At 41.2% G+C, this 23435-nt stretch overlaps 1 long non-coding RNA gene across 1 annotated transcript in view; it reads right to left on the bottom strand.

The window, feature by feature from the left end:
- Nucleotides 1-23435, bottom strand: part of LOC141569361 (uncharacterized) — a 258046-nt gene that overhangs the window by 168645 nt on the left and 65966 nt on the right. The window contains exon 3 of the long non-coding RNA XR_012492902.2: nucleotides 21341-21474. This is a non-coding gene — a long non-coding RNA (uncharacterized LOC141569361). The remainder of the gene's footprint in view (nucleotides 1-21340; nucleotides 21475-23435) is intronic.

Genomic DNA, 23435 nt, shown 5'->3' with positions numbered 1-23435 from the left:
GTGGAGGTTCTGCAAAGGAGCACTAAATACTTTTCTCCCTTAATGCAAAGTCAGTAGATAATGCCTGAAACTGAAACAAAGCAAGACACAGCCTTCTATTAATGGTATTTAGAAATCAGAAGGCAAATATAAAAGCAATGCAGGAATAGGGTTAGATAGAGGAGGAAGTGGTAGAGCCACTTGATTTTATAAGAAGTTTTCTAGATTATTTTTGTCTTTTTAAACTATGTATATATGTATAATTTTGATTGATAGGAAAACAAATTTGCTTTTGAAAACTTAACTACAAAAGGTCAGTCTAGAGATACCCCGGAAGGAGATAGATTGAAGTCATGGAAGATGGTGGGCGGATGCACTAGTTAAAAGCCTTCAGCAGCAGGAAGAGAGAGAGTCCATCCTGAACATGGGTAGCTTCAGTGGGAAAGGAGGGAAAATGGAAAGATTCGACAAGGCAGTCACAAATTGACCAGGGAGGAAATAAAAGTAAGAGAGAAACATGGAGCAACTGCAACCTTTCTGTCTCTTGTAACTGCAGATACGGCGATGCCATCTTTAGAGGGAGGAAATATAAGAGGAAGAGCAAATGAAGCAGAAAGAAAATGAGATCAGTTTTGGACATGATGGATGTGAGCTGCTGAGTTCTAGAGCCCAGAAGAGAGATGACAGCTATGGACTGAGATTATTTTACCAAGGAGCAGAGTATCGGTGGTAAGTAATTGAAGCCCAGGGTTGACAAAAAAAGATTGGTCAGGGTAAAACATGCAGAGTGATACCAAAAGTCAACAACTCAGCCACGGAGCATGCCAACATTCAAAAGCAAAGAAGGAAGAGACAGTGTGAAAGGGAAAGACAGAGACAGACATGCCCAGGCCAAAAGGCAGTGGTACCTCAGGGTTCGGGAGAATAAAGAGTGTCATCAGGAGAGGAATCAGCAATGTCAGTGTGAAAGGGAAGTGAGTAAAACATGTGTTAAAGAGTCCATCATATTTGGCAGAAGTGGTTTAAAAATAATAGGAAGTTAAGAGTAGAACATTCTGTTGAAGAGAGTGACTATACGGGGAAAGCAGGAGAATGCACAGAACCCACATAGGAAAAAGGGTCAAAGTAGGGTTTGTATGTTTACTTATTCTATATTTCTATTTTCTGATTACAAAAGTAAGATCCGCTTTCTAAAGAAAATCTAGATTATTCAGCCCTGAGAAAGGAGGATACCCTGCCATTTGAGACAACATGGATGGACCTTGAGCACATTACACTAAGCGACTAAATCAGACAGAAAAAGGACAAATACTGTGATCTCACTTATATGTGGAATATAAAAATGTCAAACTCACAAAAAATACAGAGCAAAATGGTGGTCACCAGGGGATGAGGGTGGGGAGGACAAGACCGAGGTTGTTTAAGGATACAAACCTGCAACAAATAGTACATAAGCCATAAAGATGTAATGCACAGTCTAATGAATACAGACTACATCAGTGGACTATAATTATGGAACGTGATTAATATCACAACACTGGTGTTCATATTACAAAATATAAATGTATCAACATAACACGCCATACACCTTAGATTACGCAATATGTTGAATTTATTTTTTTTAAAAAAGGATAAAAGAACATTTGGAAATAGAGATCATATTTTGATGTACCATCAATATATTTTTCACTTCCACTCCTTTTTAACCATATCTTTTGCCTCATTTAAACTAAAAGGCAACATGTGCATTTTCTCAAAGGAACAACAACAGTTTAGAAAATTATTTTGGGATTTTAAAAACCAAAGATTTTTTATTTGTAACAGCCTAATATTTTGAGATTCAAAAACATTTTGCCTAACAGAAAACAATGCACCTACGTTATGCCATAACTTAAAAAATTTGGAAGAATATGTAATATATAAGAATCAGTTTTCCCATCCCCTCAACAGACAAGCCTCCAGACTTGGATAAACGAAAGGGAAAAGTGAAGAATCTACCATATTCAGGCATCCCTGAGTCTGGGGCCTCCCCAAGAGCTGCAACCAGTTCAGAAGGGAGGGAGCGGAGGAAGGGACAGAAAATCCAGGTGAGTTTGAAAGATCCCAGAGAAGAGGAAACCTGAGCCTGATTTTCTAATCTGAAAAAAAACGGCAGGTTTTGTGGAGTTCCCGTGCCTAGGACGATATGGGAGCAGTGGAGGTGACGTGGCTACATGGATGTTTGGCATTCACACGACCTTATCAAACTTCTTGAACCCTGGGGGGCACAGGAGCAACCAAGAAGGCCATAGAATCAGCGGAGAGAAAACTGGACTCAGAGAGGCTTTGCAGCAAGATGAGAAAGCAGAGCCGTGAGCTGGTGGGACCGACATCTGGAGGTTAGAGAGGAAATGACATCTGTCCTTCTGCCAGTACAGACGCACAAGGGCAGAGAGCTAAGTGGTCTCCAGCGTCCACACACAGCCCTGTCCTGCCAAATACCCCTGTCACAGCTCCAGGAATGCTATGAGTAAATTTCTACCTCCCAGTACAATTGAGGGCTTGAAATAGAACTTAGGTTTAGTAAGAAAACTAAAGAAAGTTGTGTCTTTTTGTCCCCCTTGCCTCTATAGATGGACTGCAACTTGTACCGACAAAAATATGAAGATGAAAGCATAGATCCTCCATAATACCAGCACTGAGTGATAACTACGGTTAGCATTTTGGTATATTTTTATAGTCTTTGATAAATCTATGTGTGTATGTATGTATTTGCAATATGGAATTAAATTTGCTATGTAGTTGTGTATGCCACTGTTGAAAAATTGTACATATCACAAAAATGTTGGTTAACTTTTAAACATTATTCTAGAATAGGATTTTTAAGAGTGTCATAGATTTCATGACATGGTATATCTGTAACATGTTTAAGGTTCACTTTATGATTTTCTTGATCTAGGAGATGAGGCAAGGAGAGTATGTGTTAAGTTCATCGATGAACTATAGGAACGATGACAAGAGAACAAGAGTAGTAACTTGGCTTATTAGACAGCTGGTGTTTTACTGTCTGTGCTATTAAATGATATAAAGTGGTTGGGTGAATAATCATTAGCCCCTTGCTCTCAATAAGTAAGTAAACCAAGACAAAAACGAGACAAAAAAGCAAGTATGAATAACGTCAGCGAGAGGCCCACCCTTTGATGATGGAGATGGGATAGAGGAGAGGAGATACCGTGAGAGTATCAAGCTCTGGTCCCAAGGGTGAATGGCTGCGGTACATACCCCTCTTGTTCTGACACCGTATTCAGAGATACAAGAACTCTGATATCCTCAGGAGCCTGACTTTTTACAGGAGACTAAACATAGTGCAGGAATAGTCACTAATATCACATGTGGTGTCAGCCACAGCCATCCCCAAAGTTAATGACCCAAACCACGACACACCCTGCTCGAGACCCAAAGAAAGAGTATTGGGAATGATGGGCGTTTGGTACCACTGCATCTTTCTTTGTTTCCCATACCCAATACACAGAATTCTTTCTTTTCCTAGAAACCTATGCTCAATTTGAGATTGGCTCAGACAGATGGAAGGAGTGGACATTCATTCATCTCTCCTCCCACTTCTCTCAAACAATATCCTCATTTTCCTCTGGAGAATTCAGCCCTCCCCGTGTTTAGTCATGCTGTTTGAACAGGAGTGACCCCAGCCCAGCTCTGGAAGTGGTTCCTGACGGGCTTCAGCCGGTCAGCATATTATTTCCTTAAGCCAAGGAATTAATTGAGAACTTATGAAGTAGCTACTGAAAGAGATTCTCCCTGGCCCCCTGGCTGTATTGTGCGAAGATGTGAGATTCACAGCACTGTGGATATGCTGGGTGGGGGACCACTATGAGGTCTGAAACAAAGCTGATACCATGTAAAGGCAGAACACACACACACACACAAAAAAACCCACAAAAAAAAAACAGAAACAGTCTTTAGAGATAATTTGAGCCCCCCTGTATCAGGCCTCAGCTTGAGGTTTTTAGTTACACGAACAAATAAATCCCTTTAAATTTTTAAGAAAGTTTGAGTTGGATTTTCTGTCCCAAATAGTAAAATAATTTCCTAGGATTTGGATGAGCCATTTCTATCTCACTTTACTTTCTCTAGCTGACTAAGAATCCATTTAAAACATGGCTTACTAGCATTCATTACACAAATCACACATTGACATTTAAGCTTTGGGAAGAGATGCAATATTATTTAACGGTAACATTTCCAATCCCACCCACCCCCAAGTTATATTTTTAATTAGAGGAAAGCTGGGGACTAAAAGAATAAATATTTTAAGAATATTTACATATTGTCAAGTTACCTCCCAGAGGGGTGGTACCCACGGCCATTTATAAAAGGGCCTGTTTTGATGCAGTGAGAGTTGGTTACAGCTGTTGTTGCAGTTGTTGTGAAATATTGGCGAGATTTGAACATGTCTACAGGCTTTAAAGACTTAACTAGTAGAGAAGGAGAGGTTGAAAATACAAGATGGGGAGGAACCGACTGATGAATAATAAAACATCCTTGTCCTGGAGGAGACAGAAAAGGGAATTTACACTCTAGATGGCAAAATTAGCATTAGGCAAATATTTAGATAAATACCTCCTACTCAGAGTAGCAGGAATGAAGTTGAAGATGTAGATACAATGGAGTTTCAAGGTGAAGGGATTATGCAAACTGAATAAATACCAAACTATCACTTTCCCACAGGCAAGGCTACCTGCTGTAAGAGTGATGAGTGAGGATCAAGGAGTCCAAAGGGAAAAGGGGTGGAATAAATTCCTCTGGAGCCACGCCAAAAGGAGGCAATCAAACCCAGAGAAAAGGATGGCTCCGCAATGATCCGCTCAGTTTCAACACTCTGCAGTTGTGGTTTTTCTCCAGCCGACTGCACCAGCCCAGAGGAAAGAACGAAATAGACAGAGGGTTGGGTAAATCCAATGTCAAGGATTTTAGGACAGGGTAGAAGAAGGACAGGACAAACAGAATGATGAGTTTTCTGGCAAGAGAGCCACTGAAGTGATGTATCCTGGGATGCAGACTAAGTAGCAAGGGAGACAGAAGTAGAACAGGAATTCTTAAGGATCTGAGAGGCTGGGGTCTCTCGAAAGTGAAGGGACATGAAAGGAAAGGAGAAGTGATGAAGAACAAATGGAAAGAAATCCCTGAGGTCCATCCAAATTCAAGGAGCAACCAGACGCTGATCCAGGAAAAGAAGAGAAAATGAAGTCATGAGGGAAAATTAGGGAGAAATGAAGTCATAGAAACCAAAGGAAGAGAGAATTCCAATGGGAGAATTGTCCCCAGTATGAGGACTGAAAATAGAGCCCTGGATTTGGCAATTTGGATGTTAGTCATTGAAGGAACGGCAATTTCAGCAGAAAGGGAGAGTACGAATCAGACGAATAAAAGTTCAGGAAACAATCAGTGGAAACTACTAGTTCAAGAAGTTTCCTGGAGAAAGGTGAAAGAATGGAGGTGTCATATATTGAGAGGCAGGTAGTTTTACGGTAGAGAATTTTTTTAGGAAGTGATAGAAATTGAGAGGCTGGTCGGCTGAGAGGAAATATTTAGAGAAGATGAATAGATCAAAGATCCGGGAGGCAACGGGGCTTGATGAATGAGCACAAACAGGAAGGATGAAGTGGAGTCACAGAGGGGAGTCTCGCCACGAAGACACACCTTTTCCTCAGACAGGAGAAAAGGACTCCGGAGGTAATTTTAGAAGGCGAAGAAAAGGAAGGTGATACGGAAGTCCTCACATTTTCCTCCAAATCTCCCAGGACACTTACGTAGCAGGTGCTAAATAAACACCACGATGAATTTCTAAGTTACAAGAATCCCAAATAGCTCTTTAAAATAATGGCACAATGTTTATTAATATTCTTTGAGAGCTGGCATTAATCTCAGAAGTCTTGTATTGGAATAGAACACACTTGCGGGTCTACTCCTTGGTTAAATCTTTGCATAATTATTTTGATGTCTCCTCTTATACTATGCAAACATGAATTTTTTATTATAAATTCTATAGCTAACAGACTATCAAAATATGTCAACAGAATTATTGCAAGTATTATCTCATTCACTCATACCTGGCAGTTACTATTAGCTTCCCAGTTTGTTACAGAAAGGATTTTAGAAATGCATATATTCTGTGTCTCAGTGGTTTGCCAAAATAACTTCCCAAGTATGCCACTTTATAAAAAGAGGGGGAAAATACCATACATATTGCTCATTGATCATACCTGAGAGAACATCAAATTCAAGACTTTCACAAGAATTATATTTCTATCATTAAACGATATTAATAAGATCAGGATTAATTTTCATAGTTGTAGCTGGGAGCAAACATCATGATGGTGAGACTGAAAACTTTGTAATGACAGCTTCTGACTTCTAAAGCAAAGTCAGCAGGCAGTGCAGTAAATATTTATGTGTGTAGGGGCAGTGGACGGGCCATACAACTTCTGTTGCAACTGTCCACTCTGCTATCATAAACAGCCGTAAACAAGACTGAAGAAGTGGGCGTGCCAGTATGCCGATAAACTTTACTTACAAAACAGGCAGCAAGCCAGACCAACCCCTGTTCTAAACAAGAACATTTTCTACAATCACTTCACATTTTTTGATGCTGATGTATGTAACCTTAGATTCAAATCATGTGGAAATTAACTTAGACGTACAAAGTGAAGACCTAACCTGTGACTTTAGTTCATAATACACTGTGCAGTTACTGATTCCTTTGGCACAAGCTCTGTGCCAAAGAATCATTTTATAATCATTTATACAAAAAAACTTTTATAACAAGTTTCCTTGTTGTAGTACCGGGAGCTGTACCTCTGACAACAAAGTTGTGTTTCCTTAATTTAATATTGACAAGATGTCAGACTTCCTGCTTTATGTAAATCTAGTTTATTAACGATTACATTGGATTTGAAAAGTTTTAAGTGGGTTTGCAATTTTTAAAGTGTATTTTTTAATAGTTGGTTATAAGTACACTTTGGGTATACTCTCATGTTGATACTAAAATTGCATAACTAATAATTTCAAAATTAAAATGACCGAATACCATAGAAATAGCATTATTATCATCAACTGCAGTGATTCATCAAACTGTCATAAGTGTTAGGATTCTGTTTTAAGCTTCATTCTTAGGGTACATGACTGGAAAAGCACAACATGGTACATAGCAGTAGACATATGAACCAGGAGTGCGGAAAATGGTGTGTTTGAAAGCTGTAAATATTCAGGTTGGTTTCCTTAAGAGGGGTGCAGAAGAATGTTGGGGAAGAGAACTTTTCTGTTTGGAAAAACGTTTTAATAAGCACTTACTTACGTAAAAGTAGACCCCATGTTTAGTCTGGAAGAGGAAGACTGCTCAGAGGGAAGCTTAATTTCTGTCTAATAGGCAAACAGAATTTTGGCAGTCTCTCCTGGTGGGACTTGCGGAAAAGGAGATTAAAACGAGGCTGGAGGACAGAGGAGGTGGGCAGACCAAGAGGAAATGTGATCTGAGGTCACCAGGGGCGTAAACAAGCAAGAACAGAGGTCGGTGAGAACTTTGCTATGCTGTGGATTGCTAAGGACCGTTAAGAAAATCAGTAAGATTGAGTTGTACCTTCTTTCTGCATTGTGTTATAATCCCACTGTGATCTTCCCAAACAAACAATATAGGTCAGTTAAACACACTAGCCTTTGGGTAGTGAAGGCGATGGTTCCACGTCCAGCCAAGGAATGAAGTCGTAAAGAGAGGAGAGCAGGCAGGTGAGGGCAGATGAGAGAGGACCCGGGAGGGGAGCAGGTGCACAAGACCACGGTATCAGGGGGCACAGGTTTTCCGTTTACTACCCAGCGGTGCCTCCTTAGTCCCCTGCGTGGGCGCGTCCTCCTTTTCTTCACTGAATGTTATCTGGACACCGGAACTCAGCCCTCAAACCTCTTTTCTTCTCTGGCGATAGTCATTTTCTAGGTCCGGGCTTTTCAAAAGGTGGGTTGCAATCCATTAGTGGACTGTGAAGTCAATTAAGAAGCACGTGACTGGTATTTTTAATGAAATAGGAAAATGTGTAATTGAAAATGGCAGAGTACAACACATGTGGTAACAATTAGCTTTGTTTCATGAAACTTTTGAATCTGTGAGTGTGTGTGTGTGTGTGTGTGTGTGTGTGTGTATTTCCCACACTGTAATGTGACATACATTTTTTATCATCACTTGTGGTCCAAAAAGTTTGAAAAGCACTGTCTTTGGTGATCTTGTCCAGTGACAAGGTTTTAAATACCATTTCTATGCTACTGACTCATAACTACAGATGTACATTCTCATGGAACTTGATAGCTAAACTCCAGACTCATCTATCTAGTCACTTACTTGCAATCTCGGGTTGGACGTCTATGAAGGGTTGCAACCTAGTGTGACCAAATCTGAAAATCGGCTACCTACCACATGCATGCCCTTCCTGCTTCTCTGTAGTCTTCTCCATCTCAGAATTTGGCAATTTTATCTTTGGGGTTCCTAAGGCCTAAAATCTTGCAGTATTCCTTTATTTCTCTTTCTCTCTCCTGCCCTACATTCAATGTATCAACTTCTGGCAGCTCAAACCATTAACATGTAACAAGAACGTTCCCACTTCTCACCATCTCCATGGCCCCCACCCAAAACCAGCTGTGCCCTGGTATCTTGCCCAGGTTATTGTAATCGCCGTCTTCTTCTTCCCTTGACATTTCCAGTGCATTTTCAGAAGAGCAACCAAAGTTCCCCTGTACAAAGATAAACGAGAGCATATCCCTTCTCTAACTTAGAGCCGCTGAGGGCTTCTTGATCCCGTGGAAGTAAAATTCAAAGTCCCTACAATGACTACACGGCCCTACGTGAAATTCTAGCCCCACCACTCCTCTCTGACCTTATCTCCTATGGTTGTTCCCTCCCCAGACACTGTCTGCAGTTTTGAACTGACCAGGCACGCTTCTACCTCAGGGCCCTGACACATGCTGTTCAAACTGCCTCAAAGGTTCTTATACCAGATATCCACATGGCTGATTCTTTCACTGTATTCAGGCCTCTACTTAAACGTCATCTCATAGGCACATCTTCTCTCTCCTCACCATCCCTGTTTCCCACTTTATTTTTCTCCATAACACATATAACTATGCATAGCAGAAGGTTAAGATGTTTAAGACTTGTATTTACTCATCCATAAACGGAGTGAACAATATCAAAAACAAAGAAATCAAAGCTGCTGTACAAATGGAAGGGCTTGTAAGAAAAGGGAAAATGAATAAATGAATGAGGATAAAGTAAGAGAAATAAGAACCTCAAACTCTGACAAAAAATGGCTAAAATTTAAAATGCGAAAAATTATTAAAGTTTAAAAAATAAGTAAACAAAAGCCTGAACCTACAAGTAAGTGTCACAGCAAAAATAGCTACAAGATAAGGATTAAACTTGAAAAATAGTACCAAAAAAAGAGAACTTACAAAAGACCCTATTAAGTTGATACAAAATAAATATGTCTTTTAAATAAATAATAGGCCAAAGCTGAATTAGATAAGAAGCTTGAAATGTAAAAGGAAAAGCTATACAAGATTTAGATTAAAAATACTCCATCAATGAGGTAAAACATTTAAAATGTGAAAAAAATCGGCTTTTAAATTGAACAAAATTGAAGACAAAGGGATTACATAAGAAAAACAGGTTAGAGGAAAATTGGGAAGTACACGTGAACACAAAGGTTAAAGTTCAGAAATATAGGTGATGGCGGAAGAGGGAGCCAGATGGAACTGTTAGGAGAGAGGGACCCAGGAAAGTCCTTGGGGTGCATCTTCTGCTCAAGCAGTAAGGGTGGGGGGCTGGGGTCTCCCTCGGGCTTATCTCCTTTCTTCAATTTATAGTTCATACCACCCGCAAATGAATGCTCTGAATCAATCAATTAAACTTCCAAGTCCCTACGTAATAAGACCTGAAGTTCCATAGCTGGGCATTCAAGACCCTCTAGCTTCCGTCTTGAGAAAGATCTGTCTTTCCCATTCCGTCTCCCGCCTCCTCCCAACACAAGCCCTCCTTCCTGAGGCCTGCATTTCCCATCAGTCACACAGCCATGCCCTGCTCACAGCACCTTCCCTGCCTGGCACAGACTCCTCACTCTTCTCCATGATTTCCAATGAACGCCAGGTACCTCTGGTGTCCATGTGTCCCATGGCAGTTGACGAGGTGACAGCAAGCCACGTTGCCTCCGAAGCATCCGCCTCCTACTGGGGGATGACTTTGGCAGCCTCTACTGCTCTCCTTTCCTCTGCGATTTCGCTGTCTTCTCCACTCCTATAGTTCCAGCATCACCTGGGCACTCATCAGCCACGCGGCTTCTCGGGCCACTGTCAGACGGACTGGATCAGGCCGTCTGCAGCTGGGGCTTGGCAGGCTGTGCTTGAACCAGCCCTCCGGGGATTTTGGCGATGCTCAAGTTGAAGGAGGACCGATTTCCATCGTCTTTACTACTCCATTTTCACTTAATCAAATATTGCGGCACGTAGGCTCGAGAGTCAGACTGCCTAGATCTAAGCCCCAATTCTACCCCTTCATGACCTTGTATGTGCTCCTTAATCTCTCTAGGCCTCAGTTTCCTCGTTTGCTAAAGGGAGCCGGCAGCCTGGTTGCCAGGCCCCTTGTCTCTGTCTCTCCCCTGTTCACTCCTTCACTGAGCCAGCAGAGTTAGGTTTCTCAAGTGTATTTCTCTTTGTACTGCACTGGCTTTCTTGCACTTTCAAATAGCAGTCAAACTCTCAGTCACAGCATTTAAGGCCCATCAGGACGATCAAGTACACCCCCAATCATTTCCTACCTCGCTGCTATACATGCACCAGACCTAAGCCCCTTGCAGCTTTGTAATGGCCCAGGGGAGCCATAGAATTGCATACTGTCATTTTCCAGGTATGAGGCTCATTCTAGAACCCTCCTCTACCACCCTGAACACAACCAGCAGTCCCTCCATACCCACCTCTTCAGTGAAGGCTCCCTAGCACCCCGCCTGCCTCCCCTTCCCCCTCCGTCAGTGGCCAGTTCTTTCTCAGGATTATCATTCTATCAGACACATGAACCAGTAACAAAGTGGCAGCTCCTGAAGGGGGACCCTAACGTGACGTACCATGTCTGACACACAGAAGCACGTGCTCATTGAACTTTTCCTGGGTGTGGAGGAGACAAGTGGAGAGCGAGAGGCCAGCTTATTTGCCTGAACATCCCACTGTGAGGGCAGTCACACTGTCCACCACGTTTTGTCACTGTCACTGCGAATGCCACCTCAGTGCCTGCCATGTGCTCAGTGCCCAAATATTTTACTGGACAAATGAATGAGTAGAAAGCTAACAATCAACACCGAAATGGAGTAGCCTCCTCAGGAAAAGGGAGGAAATAGACGTGGAAGAGGGGACCTATTTATCGCGACATCAAGGACTGTCTATGAATTACCTCAGTTAACCTCACAGTACGCGCATGCTGCGATTTCTCAGTAAAGCTGAGACTTAAAAAAGTTGAAATAACTGACCAAAGGTACAACAACTAGGGTCAGAAGTCACATTTGAACGGAGGTTGGTCCGATATCAAAAATTGCAGTAAATGGTTTGGATTTTTTTTTTCCTGAGAAGCGTGTTACTTATATAATAGAAGCAAGGGACCACGTCAAGAACTGGATACCAAAGGGAAAATGGGATAGTGATGACAAGAGGAAGAAGGGCAAGGGAGATGTGGATGTTAGGGGTAGGGACAGAACAGGGTAAGGGAGACAAAGAAATAGAAGGGGAAAGTCATAGGTATTCATGAGAAACAATCACAAAGAGGAGTGTGAATAATCAAAATGGACAATAAGAAGCAATAAGGGAACAGAGCCCAAGACGGGCAGGCAATGACAAAACATATATACTGGGGACGCCAGAAAAATATATACACATGACTTGTGTTCATCTTTTGTTATCGGTATATACAGTTTACATACAGTTTATTTTAATACAACTTTTTCCTTTCTTAAAGTGTGTATACATTTTTTGGCACCCTGTGTGTGTGTGTGTGTGTGTGTGTGTGTGTGTGTGTGTGTGTATTCATTCAAGGACCTTATTAGCAAGGGCAGGAAATGCTCAACAGTTTTGGAAACGATTTGAACATTATCAAAAGCAAAGCCACAGGCCCTTTCTGCCCCTTCAGCACCTCTGCTGCTAAGTGAGTTACAGTAAAATCCAGAAGTAGGGCAGAAGAGCAGCTCTGCGTGGGCGTTCAAGCCACGTCAGCTCCAGGCAGGGGGATTGCCCCGGGGGGCAGCCAGGGACCTGTCCAAGGTTTGAGAGCTTCATCAGAAGCCAGCAGGGACACGGTGTCCGTGGGGACAAACACCTGGCGTACACTGTCCTCACTGGAGGGGGCTGGAGGGACTGACTGGAACATAGGGTTTCCAAGGGAAAGAACAGAAAGGGAAGATGAATGTACAGGCTGCAGCTTTGTGATTCTCTGGCTTCAAATACCACTGATGCAGAGCTTTGAAGGGGGGGGAAGATGTAGCTGAACAGAGAGGGAAGGAGAGGGTATTTTAGGAGGGGAAACAACCTGAGCAAAGACTCTGAAGTGGGAATGAGTGTGTGAGTGGGTGTGTGCTCATGTACACACTCATGCAATAGAAGACCTGTTTTGTACTGGAACATAGAAGGAGACAGGACTGGATACATATTATTTATCTCTAGCCGAGTTTGGACTGAGGTTCTGCATGGAGTACATCTTTCAGATCACAGCATCATCTGAAGGTGAGATGGAACCTTAGGGAGTCTCCTCACAGACCCCTCAAAACGGGGCCCGTAATTTATGTGACTTGATCAAGGACATATGAGGATAAAAACTATGAGCACATCTGTTGCTAAATGCTAAACACATGAAAGGATACGGCTGGTTATTATTAGGACTTTTCTGGGAAGTACAGGCGCTCCTCCCTGCCTGCTTCTTTCCTTCCTCCTCCTCTTTACATTACTACTTACTAAATACCAACTGTATGTCAAGCACATGGCAAGTGAACAGGACTAACATCACCCTTGCTTTCATGGAACTTACATTCTATGGTGAAAGGTGAGAGGGTGTGAACTGTGGAGGGGGAGAGGCAAGGCTGCCGTGGCTGGCTCTGGTTTGGCTCTTTTGTCCCCAGTGAGAACAAATCGAATGGTCTGTACTCAGCTTTCATTTCTATTTCCTGAGTATATTTCTAACTTTCCGTAAAAATAGCTGAGCTTAACAAGAATTAAAATGATCTAAGTAGTTTATGGATTCAAGAACATAGTGACAAAACATGGGAGAAATGTTCAGCCTGTGTAATCATTAAAGAAATGTAATTTAAAACAAATATGAGTCAGTGTTGCATATTTACTGAATTAATTCTAAAAATGAGTCCTCGCCCTGAAGCCACACAACTCAGTCTCTCCCTGGGTCTCTCTGATGCCTTTCAAGTCACTGTCCCCCAGCCAGAGCCCAGGAACTCATCCAGGATACTACCTTGCATTAATTTTCACATCTCCTTAGTGTCCTTGTGATTGTGACAGTGTCTCAGATGTTCCTTGTTTTTGATCATGGTGTCAGAAGAACATGTGTTAGGAAGCATCTCAACCCAGACTGAAGAATTTTGTGAAACAAACCTGAATTCAACTTGCAGTCTGCAATGAAGTCTAACAGATGTCAGCCAAACAGAAAATTATCTACAGATCTTTGACCAAGAAATAAATGCTTTTTGTTTTAACACAAGACAAAAACAAAAAAATGTAAAAAATAAAAAGACTTTTATATGACAAAATAATGAATTGGGTCAATGACATTGGAGAGACATCTGACCATATATAATAAGATCTATAGGATCTGTCATACCTCATGATTTAGTACATCAATGAATGAAGGAATGAAGGAAAGTTTGTATATGTATACAATTGAATATTAGTCATCCTTACAGAAGAAGGAAATTCTGCCATATTTGACAACATGGATGAACCTAGAGGACATTATGCTAAATGAAAAAGCCAGTCACAAAAAGACAAATACTGCATGAGTCCACTTACAGGAGGTATCTAAAATAGTCAAACTCATAGAAACAGAGAGTAGAATGGCGGTTGCCAAGGGCTGGGGGTTGGGGGGAATGGACAGTTGCTGTTCAATGCGTACCAAGTTTTAGTTATGCAGAATGAATAGGTTCTAGAGCTCTGCTGGTCAACACTGTGCCCCTAGTTAACTCTGCTGCACTGTGCACTTAAAAATGCAAGAGGACAGATCTCGTCTTACCACACTAGAGCACACAAGACATTTTGTAAAGGCAGAAGAACTATACAGGTAATGACAAGTATGTACTATGTAATACTAATTTTCCTCGATAGTATATGTTCACATAAAAATATACCATAAATTGGCATTTGAAATTCTTAAATATATATGGAACTATTATATGATCTATTCTCTCATGCTCTGGGAGAAATACCAGATTGAGCTTCCGGAGATCGAGGTGCTGGACATAACGCTATCGATGGCCGTGGGGCTCTTGGAGAAGTCACCTAACCTTCTTGAGCCTCTTCATTTACAACAAGGGATTACACTAGATGAGCTCTAGTTTACCTACCAACTCTGGGTAACTGTGATTCAGGATTTTAAAAATGTTTTTGTGATACTACTCACATGTGCTGTGTTTTTGTCTAATGGCACCAAAACGTGAACACTCATGAGAGCACACAGAATACTCACCTCTCAGGGAATGTATCCTATACACATGCTCTCTGCTTCCAGCTTTTCCTCTTCTCTTAGGAGTATAACATTGAAGGGTCAATATAATTATCACAGAAAAACAACATCAGACTTTCATTTTCCAAGCTAGTCACCACAACAAACGCACGTTCTTGCCTGGGGCTTTGAAGAGCTCCCCTCATTTCCTCTGTTACTGGCTATCAGTGGGTTTGGGTATGACACACCTCTCTCACTCCAAGCCATAAAGGTAAAGGGCACAGGGAGAGAGTAAGACTCATGAAGCCATGACTCATTTTTGCATCTTTTGGTTTTTGACCAAATGCCAACAGATGGCAAAAGATAAATAAACGAGTCTTCAATAATGGCTTATATGGAAACCAGTAACATTATGGGTGATTATTCTAGTTTCATTATTAATTTTCTTCTTCCTAAAACAATAAATAAATGTACCACAATAGGCAACGAGTACAACCCTAACACTTTCTGGGAGTAGAGAGAAGTTGCATTGTCCAGCTACTTGTGTGATTTCCTCACACACCTGCAAGTAACCGATGAGGTAGTAACTGTTCACCTAAGTCCTTGGGGTTTCTGACCGCCACGGGAAATGTATGTCATGTGTGTAACAAACTATGAGTTTCTCTTTCAAAATGCATTCATTTTCTTTTCTTAAAAGTAGCACAATTGGAAAAATGCTTTCGAAAAAGACCCAGATCAACACCCGATACAACATAAGTAGGATGCAGACTTGGAAGGAAGCGGACAGAATCCAGCTCCCTCCTTTTCGAAAGGAAGCAAACTATAGTTCAAAGACAAATGACTTGGTCAGGACAGCAGAGGCAATGAATAGTGGTGCCCAAACAAGTCAGGGTCTCTGGAGCCTCCTCACAAAACCCTTTCCAGCACTCACGGGCCTCTGGAAGTGATGGTCTCAACGCTCTGAACGTTTATTTCTGTGGGTCATGACATTCTGAGAAGGAACAGAAGATGAAACAGTGGTGCTCCCTTCTAAGCATAGTCTCTACAATGTAGAAAGCACTGATAAATGCCTGTAGGATGAATGTATCGAAAAGTACATCACATTGAACAAAAAAATTCTGACCTAAGAATGATGCCCTCCCCAAAAAAGGCATAAGTATGATAACAGAATGTCTCTGTGTTCCCAGATGTAAGTCTTACCTCCTTAACAGTATTTTAAACTCTGTATGAGCTGGAACTATACAATTTGTTTATTTTTGTGTCCCCTACATTACAGTGCAAGAAATGTTGTCACAAAGGCTATCTTTCTTGATCCTGAAATCAGAACAGATAATATTTAAAAGGATCTTTGCTTCTTGGGGTGGTGAATTGTCTGACAGATGGGATTTTTGTTGGTTTTTAAACAGTTTCATTGAGATATAATCTGCATACCATATATTCGCTCATTTAACGTGTACAATTCAGTGGCTTACCATGTGGTACAACCATCACCCCAATAAATGTTAGAACATTTTCATCACCCCAAAAAGAAGCCCCTATCCCTTAGCCATCATTTCTGCCTCCACCCCAGCCCCCAGCCTGTGGCAACCACTAATCTACTTTTTGTCTCTATAGACTTGCCTATTCTGAATTTTTCATATAAATGGAATCATACAATATGCAGTCCTCTATGTCTGGTTTCTTTCACTTAGTGTAATATCTTCAAGGTTCATTCATGTTGTAGCGTGTGTCAGTACTTTACTCCTTGTAACGACCAAATAATATTCCATTGTATGAACACAGCACATTTTGGTTATCCAGTGATCAACTGATGGACGTTTGAGTTATTTACACTTTCTGACTATTACTAATAATGCAAATATGAATATCCCTAAATACATTTTTTTTTCAAGCATGTCTGTTTTAATTTCTCCTGGGTATATATCTAGGAGTGGAATTGCTGGATCATTGGCAGATGGTGTGTTAATATGAAAATATTTTAGATAGCAGGGCATTTGTTATGATTTATTCAGGAAATGGGACACAGTAATAGAAATAAGATCAATCTCCTATAAGTTGTTGCCAAGCCTACAGAGGAATTTATCAGTCTTTCTTGACCTGGCTTTAAGTCCAGGGCCAATCCTCGTCATTTCCCCATTTTAGACCACCGCACATTTCCCTAGTACACTCCTCCTGTACTCAACAAAGCTATGGAATCATCCTGAAAATGCATACTTATTATTGGGAACATCATAGAAGGCAATGTACACATATACAATTTTACCTCGCATTTTCTCAGACAGGTTTTGAGCCACCTAAATAATAGCAATAAAGCTTTATACTCTACAGTTGTAAATAAAATTGGTAGTTGTTATAACTAGTGGATTGTATTGGATACAGTTTACAGAACAGTAGATATATCATTTATATGCTATCGACACACTTTATACTCTACTGCAATCCTCTTCAGAGTCAAAATGAGCTCTAATTTGGATTCACTTTATTAAATCTAGCACATGGCATCACTATTTTTAAATTAAAATATAAAGTATATCCTTGTTTTCAAAAATCATCTGGTCATACATTTGACTTAATTGATGTTTAATTCTTGATCAGTAGGGCAACCTTCACTGATGGATGCCGTTATTTACTTGACAAACTGTGGTCCACTTTATATGCGCTATGACATAATTTCCAGGAACTCACTGTGGTGAAAACTGGGGACTTTCTGCACCAGTGTGTTGGACTGTACCCTCCCTGACCTCACCCTCAGCGGTGAGGAAGATGACTCTCCCGCTCTATTTCAAGGTAGCCCTGGCAAGAATGTGGGGGGGAGGGGTAACCCTGGCTATGGTGGGCCAGCCTCTCAGCAATCTACTTCACCAAAAAGTACCTGCTAGTGAAAAGACTGCTCTTTGCATCTCTCTCTTCAGACAAAAATTGAAAATCTTAGACAACTGTTATTTACCAGACAGATTTTATCCCCTGGCAGTTGATCTTCAAAATTTGATAATGCAACTGGAAAGTCAGGCTTGAACACTTTCCTTTGTATTCAAGCTCTGAATGGTAAAGTAAGACTCAGCTGATTCCTACACTCTTAGTTCAGCTATGTTATGGCTTTCACAGTAATTATAACCTGGGTGCCCTCTCAACTGTAAACATGTAGACCGTAATCAGTCAGCCAATTTTCTCTGTCATGGTCAGGATTACTCTTTTCAATGCAGAGGTCATGTGATACAGGGAAGGAAGATGACTTTGCAAAGCCTACATTCCAGCCCACCTGGCTCTTCTATTTGCAAGATGAGTACTTTGGATATATCACAATCTACCCTTTAATGAATTGGAGGTAATTATAGTATGACAGAGACAGTATATGAGTTCACCAAATCCTGTCTTACTTTCCTCTTCCTAGTCAACAGAGAGACTGCATGTCTCAGCCTTGCAGTGAGCTTGGGGCCATTACGACTAAGGGAAATTCAACCTTTAAAAACATCCCCGGGGACCTCTGGCTTTCCCTTCTTCTGCTATGGTAAACTCAGAGGCCATGCGTTCAAATATGATTTGTGTTTTCTTAGATCCCATATTTGCCTATGTGGCATCTATTAACCAAAGTAATCCAGAACCAAACGAATGGCCACGGTTGTTTACAACTCCCCTGTGATCCAGCTTTCGTGAGTGCACAAAAATCACATTACAAACGCCCTAACCAATGCCAAGTTGATACCCCCAACCACCTTCTTTATCTAACTTGCACCGACCACGCCAATATTTCCCGTGCCCTAAATCACCCAAGGCCTGGCACTACCCCAGAGCCCACCAGGACTATTCAAACCAGCCAGCGCTGAGTCATCTCCCCTACCCTGCAACCCAGCAAGGGCTCTGGACTATGCCTCCCCTCGCTCTGCCTCTGCCCTCTGAACAGCTCTAGGCTTCTCCACATGGTCCTGCATGATGTGCTGTGGCCTCTGGTTTCTAGGGGACTGTGAGTAACAATGAACTTTTTTTTAATGCTAATCGACCTCTCCATGTTGTCACTTAGTCACCTTTATAGATTAAGATACAAATCAAGGTGATGACCTCGTAAGATGAATCTTTCCTGACCAGCACTGGACTTTGCACAACTGGGTGATAAAGATTTTGCTAAACCACTGAAATTTTAGGGGTAATTTGTTACTACAGCTTAGTTGACCCTGTTTTCATCAACAGAAAACCCTCACTTTCCATGTTCATTTCAATGATTAAGAAAACAATAATTGTAAGTGAAGTATGTAAACTTCGTGGTACAAAGTCTTATGCTTGGAACTCAAAAAATGGTAGTTACGATGATGATGATTCAACAACATCTAAACATAATGTGTGTAAATAAAGCAAGTATGATTTGTCTATTAATCCATCGAGCGAAAATACCACAACAGGTTTTCACCAGACATAATGCATCTGTTTGAAACATTGACCTAAAAGAAAGAATGTGGTGCATAAAAAATGCACTTTGGCAGTTCATTCAAAGAGATAGGAAGTCACTCCCATGGAAACTGGAAATAAGAACAAACAGCCTCGTTCTTTAGGAGTGGCACTTTCCAGACTAGACCTCACAGACAGAAAACAACCAAGAATTCAGAGGACAGCCCACACCGAAATACAGGGGGCAGAGGCTTTGCTCTGCATTGTCTTCTTACATGGATGCTCTATGCCTCCAGGAGGGTAGTGAATGACACATAGCAGAACACTTAGTTTGTATAATGCTTCACAGCTGATGAAGCACTCGCACCAACATTCTAATAAGAGCCACGTGAAGTGACCAGGAAACTGGTCACTTCACACAACACAGACGAGAACTATGCCCCTTGTGTATAACAGCATATGACTCCCCCAACCCACTTCGGACGCTGCTTCCAGAACGTAGAGACTTTATTTTTCTCTAACCGTAAAACCAGAAAAGAACAGATGCAGTGGGTGACATCAGGACTCACACACGTCACCTACAGCTTTGCTACTCACTCGCGTCTATGGAACAGCCGTATGGACATCGCCGGGGAGCTTGTTAGAAATACAGAATCGCAGGCCTCACCCCAGACCTACTGGGTCAGATTCTGAATTTCAACAGGATGTCCAGGCGCTTCCCAGGCACGTTCCCATGTGAGAAGCACTGCTTTGCAGGAGTGGTTACAATTGTGTGCCTGCGATTCAGGAACCTCTAAATTGAGTCAGGGAAAAGAGCGTGGAGAGTCACGAAAACAAAACTAGAATATGACAACAACAAACCAATATGAAAAGTCAACCTTTTAGTTTACTCTCTCTGAAAGTCGAACCTGTTCATGGGAACAGAGACAGACTGCTTGGAGTCTAGAAAAGAGAAACCCCAAAAACAATGTTTTCTCTACATCTTCTGCACTAATTGACAAAGAGGGCACTCTGACCTATGAACGCACACATTTGCTCGCAGAGTATCAAAGTTGAGTGCCCCATATAATACCCTCAGAATCTAATTTCATGTTTTCTATGCATTCTTCTGATTATACTTTGACTTATCATCTCAAGTTGTTTTTTCAACGTGCAAGAACCAAACAATTAGACCAAAACATTCTACATCACTAGCAACTGTACCTTCCATTATAAGTGAATATGTTGGCTGACTTTTTTCAAAATCAGCTAATTAGGAACGTGGTTAGGACAAACAAGTCTCCCTCAGTCCACTATCCATGTGTGAATAAAATACGTTCTTCTGGACATTGGTGACTACTTGCTAGAAACGTGACTGCCTGAGGTTATGGCGGAATGGCCACATGGTACGTCTTGATAATGATAACAAACTCTTATTAAGCACTTAATATATTCCAAAAGGACTTTGCCTCTATTAAGTAATTTAATTATCAAGATTCATGGATTATTATCCCCATTTCACAGGTGAGAACATACAGGCACAAAGTCATTAAGTAACTTGACTGAGTTATGCAGTGACGGAAACAGGATTTTAACCCAGGCAATCTGGCACCAGAGCCTGCCCTCTTAACCACTGGGCTTTTCTGCCTCCACCTTGTCTCTCAACAGTTGTTATATACTGGCGTTTCCTCCCTACTTCTCCCACCTGTCCTTTTTGGATTAAGTTCAAAAACACGAAGAGTCCTAAAGTACTAGGAACTAAAATCTCTCGATATAAAAAAGAGATTAAAGCCCCAAGCATTAGTGAGTGACTTTCCCCTAGGTAGCTGAGGATACACCCCTGGGACTTACAGATCAAACCACAGACATTCTCTATCTGGGAGCCCCTTGGATTTGCTTCTCTTGGTCTTGAGGACGGAATAGCACAGAAGCCAAGGGTGGATGGGGCTAGGGAAGGGGCAGGGGACAGAGTTCCCTTTGTGGGGGCTCAGGCAAAGAGAAGTCTAATTAACTCAACAAGTGGCACTACTGGGGTTTGGGCCAAGAATTCTACAGAAACACAGGACATGCTTTGCCTCACCTGGACCTCTATGGGTATATTTCTCTTGGGAGCATCCCAGGGAAGTGGCTACGGTGACGCAGAACTCAAGAATTTACAACCCCAAATCGCTGACCAAACACCGGCATTACCCATATGACAAACACAACAGAAACAGCATGGCATTTGACAGATAAGAAAACTGATAAACCATGGAATGAAGGGCTTACCTCTAGTCCTCTGAGAGGGGCAGGATGGAGCTGAAACACGTTCTCTCAGGTGTCTGTGACAACCAGGATGGTCCAGTGAACTCTCCTCGTGACATGAGTTCAGTGGTTTGCAGGCCTTTCTCTGCCCAGCACACCTGTGAGAAACAATACATTGCCGTAAGGTACAGTAACACCTCAAATGAGATTTGTAATAAGCTACACGACCCTGGCCCCTCTAGCACTAAATCATGAAATCTTGCTGCTCAGTATTTTTAAGATACATTTGGCAATATGCTAACCCCATGTCATTGCCGTAAGGAGAGAAAACCAGTTTAGTAAAAAGGAGCAGCGGTGTGAGATTTCAGTATAACCTTAAACGGAACCTGAACACTCAACCAGTTCAAATACTCCTGACGACTGATAATTGGGTTTCTCCTATTCCCCTCCTACTCTTCGGCAATAGCAAAGAAACAAAGAATGGTCCAACAAGCAGTAACTTATAACTGCAGTGACTTACCTCATTTTACATTTGTTAGAAAAATAAAATAACTTCTATTATTATGTATTTTTAATTTATTTAATCAATGTTTCCAAATATTTGCTATCTATCTATCTATCTATCTATCTATCTATCTATCTATCTATCTATCTATCTAATTTCTCATTATAGAAAACACTTAGAATAACTTCCCAAGGGTCAGGAGGCAGTGGATGGCACACAAAAACCCCAGCAAAGGAAAACACTAGCATTTAGTGTTAACTAATTTCTTTATAAACATTGATCACGGCAGTTGATGGGCTCCTGTACTGCTTATAAGAAATCGTACAGGCCTCTAAGTATGTATTACTTTCTAATATTTGTTTAGAAACTAGATTTACAATTTCCACAACATGCAAAATTAAACAGGTCACCTATTTTTAACGTAGTCTGGAGTATAAAAAGGTTTGCAAAAATTGAGTGCATTTCTGACATTTTAAAGTATTTTATGCATTTCTGAACCACTTTTACCTTTGCAAAGATTTAAGAGTCTAAAGAAGCCTAAAGAGTATTGATTTATGTGCAATGAGTGCAATAAACTCTGAGGAACTGCAAGAGGAACGTCCATGAAGCAGTGTGGGGAGACACAGTCTACCACATCAAAAGGAGACTCTCAACAATGAGGCTGGCAGAGTTTTGTAGAAGTGCAATTGTAAATGAGCAGAACTAAATGCCATAAATTAAGCAATAGAAATACCAGATGAAAATAATCCACGTGTAAAGCATAATATAAGAAAGAAGTTACAATGAAGAGAACTTTCATGCAAGATGTTTCGGAGAATAAAAGTTAAAAACAATTCAATGCATATAATAATTTCAATAACTATCAAGATCAGTTAGAAAGAGTTTGTGTTATACCGAATAAGCAAAGCTGAAAGGAATATTTATATTTATAGAGAGCGGCCAAGCGATTATTCTTTCTTTAAGTTGGAAGAACCCCCTGAACCAGGTGCCTGGGTTAAACGTGACCAATCCCACCAAACTGTCATCCAGAGGGTTGGTACAAGGTTACTTTTCCACCACGTGCCTTTTTCTCATACCAGTGCTAACTCTGGGTATTGTTTTTCAATTAAGAATTTTCTAGTTTGCTAAGCAACGAAGTCATATCCTATTATTTTAATGTATCTTCTATTTCCAGTGTAGCTGAACACTTTTTTTGCACGTTTTTTAGACTTTTGTATTTGTTTCAGAAATTCCCTGCTTATGTACCTCCTGCCCGTTTTTCTCTTGGAAAATCCATTTTGCTCGTATTGACCTAGGAAGGTTTTCATATAGTCTGGCTACTTATAGGCCATATATGTTAAGTATGTCTATTTTTCATGACTGGAAATTTGCTTTCTGATTGGTTCAAACAACTCTGGGCTATTTGGGAGGCTCGCAACTGAGTTACAGTCTATTTAGACTCAGATCAACAGATCTGACCGTACACCCTCAATGGCTTCCAAAGGCTCCTCTGTTTACCTCAAACAGGAAGTTTCCCAAAGCTCACATCAGGGCCTCTGCCTGTCTCCCCCACATCTCTTCCTTCAGACGTTCAGGTACCTGAGCAGTTTTCACAATGCTGAGCTAACTCCTAAA

This window comes from Rhinolophus sinicus, chromosome 11, assembly GCF_057876585.1.
Source record: "Rhinolophus sinicus isolate RSI-liver-muscle chromosome 11, RSI-T2T, whole genome shotgun sequence".
NCBI classification, from domain to species: Eukaryota; Metazoa; Chordata; class Mammalia; order Chiroptera; family Rhinolophidae; genus Rhinolophus; species Rhinolophus sinicus.
The sequence above is the reverse complement of the archived record's forward strand: the minus strand, read 5'-3'. Positions and strand labels throughout refer to the sequence as shown.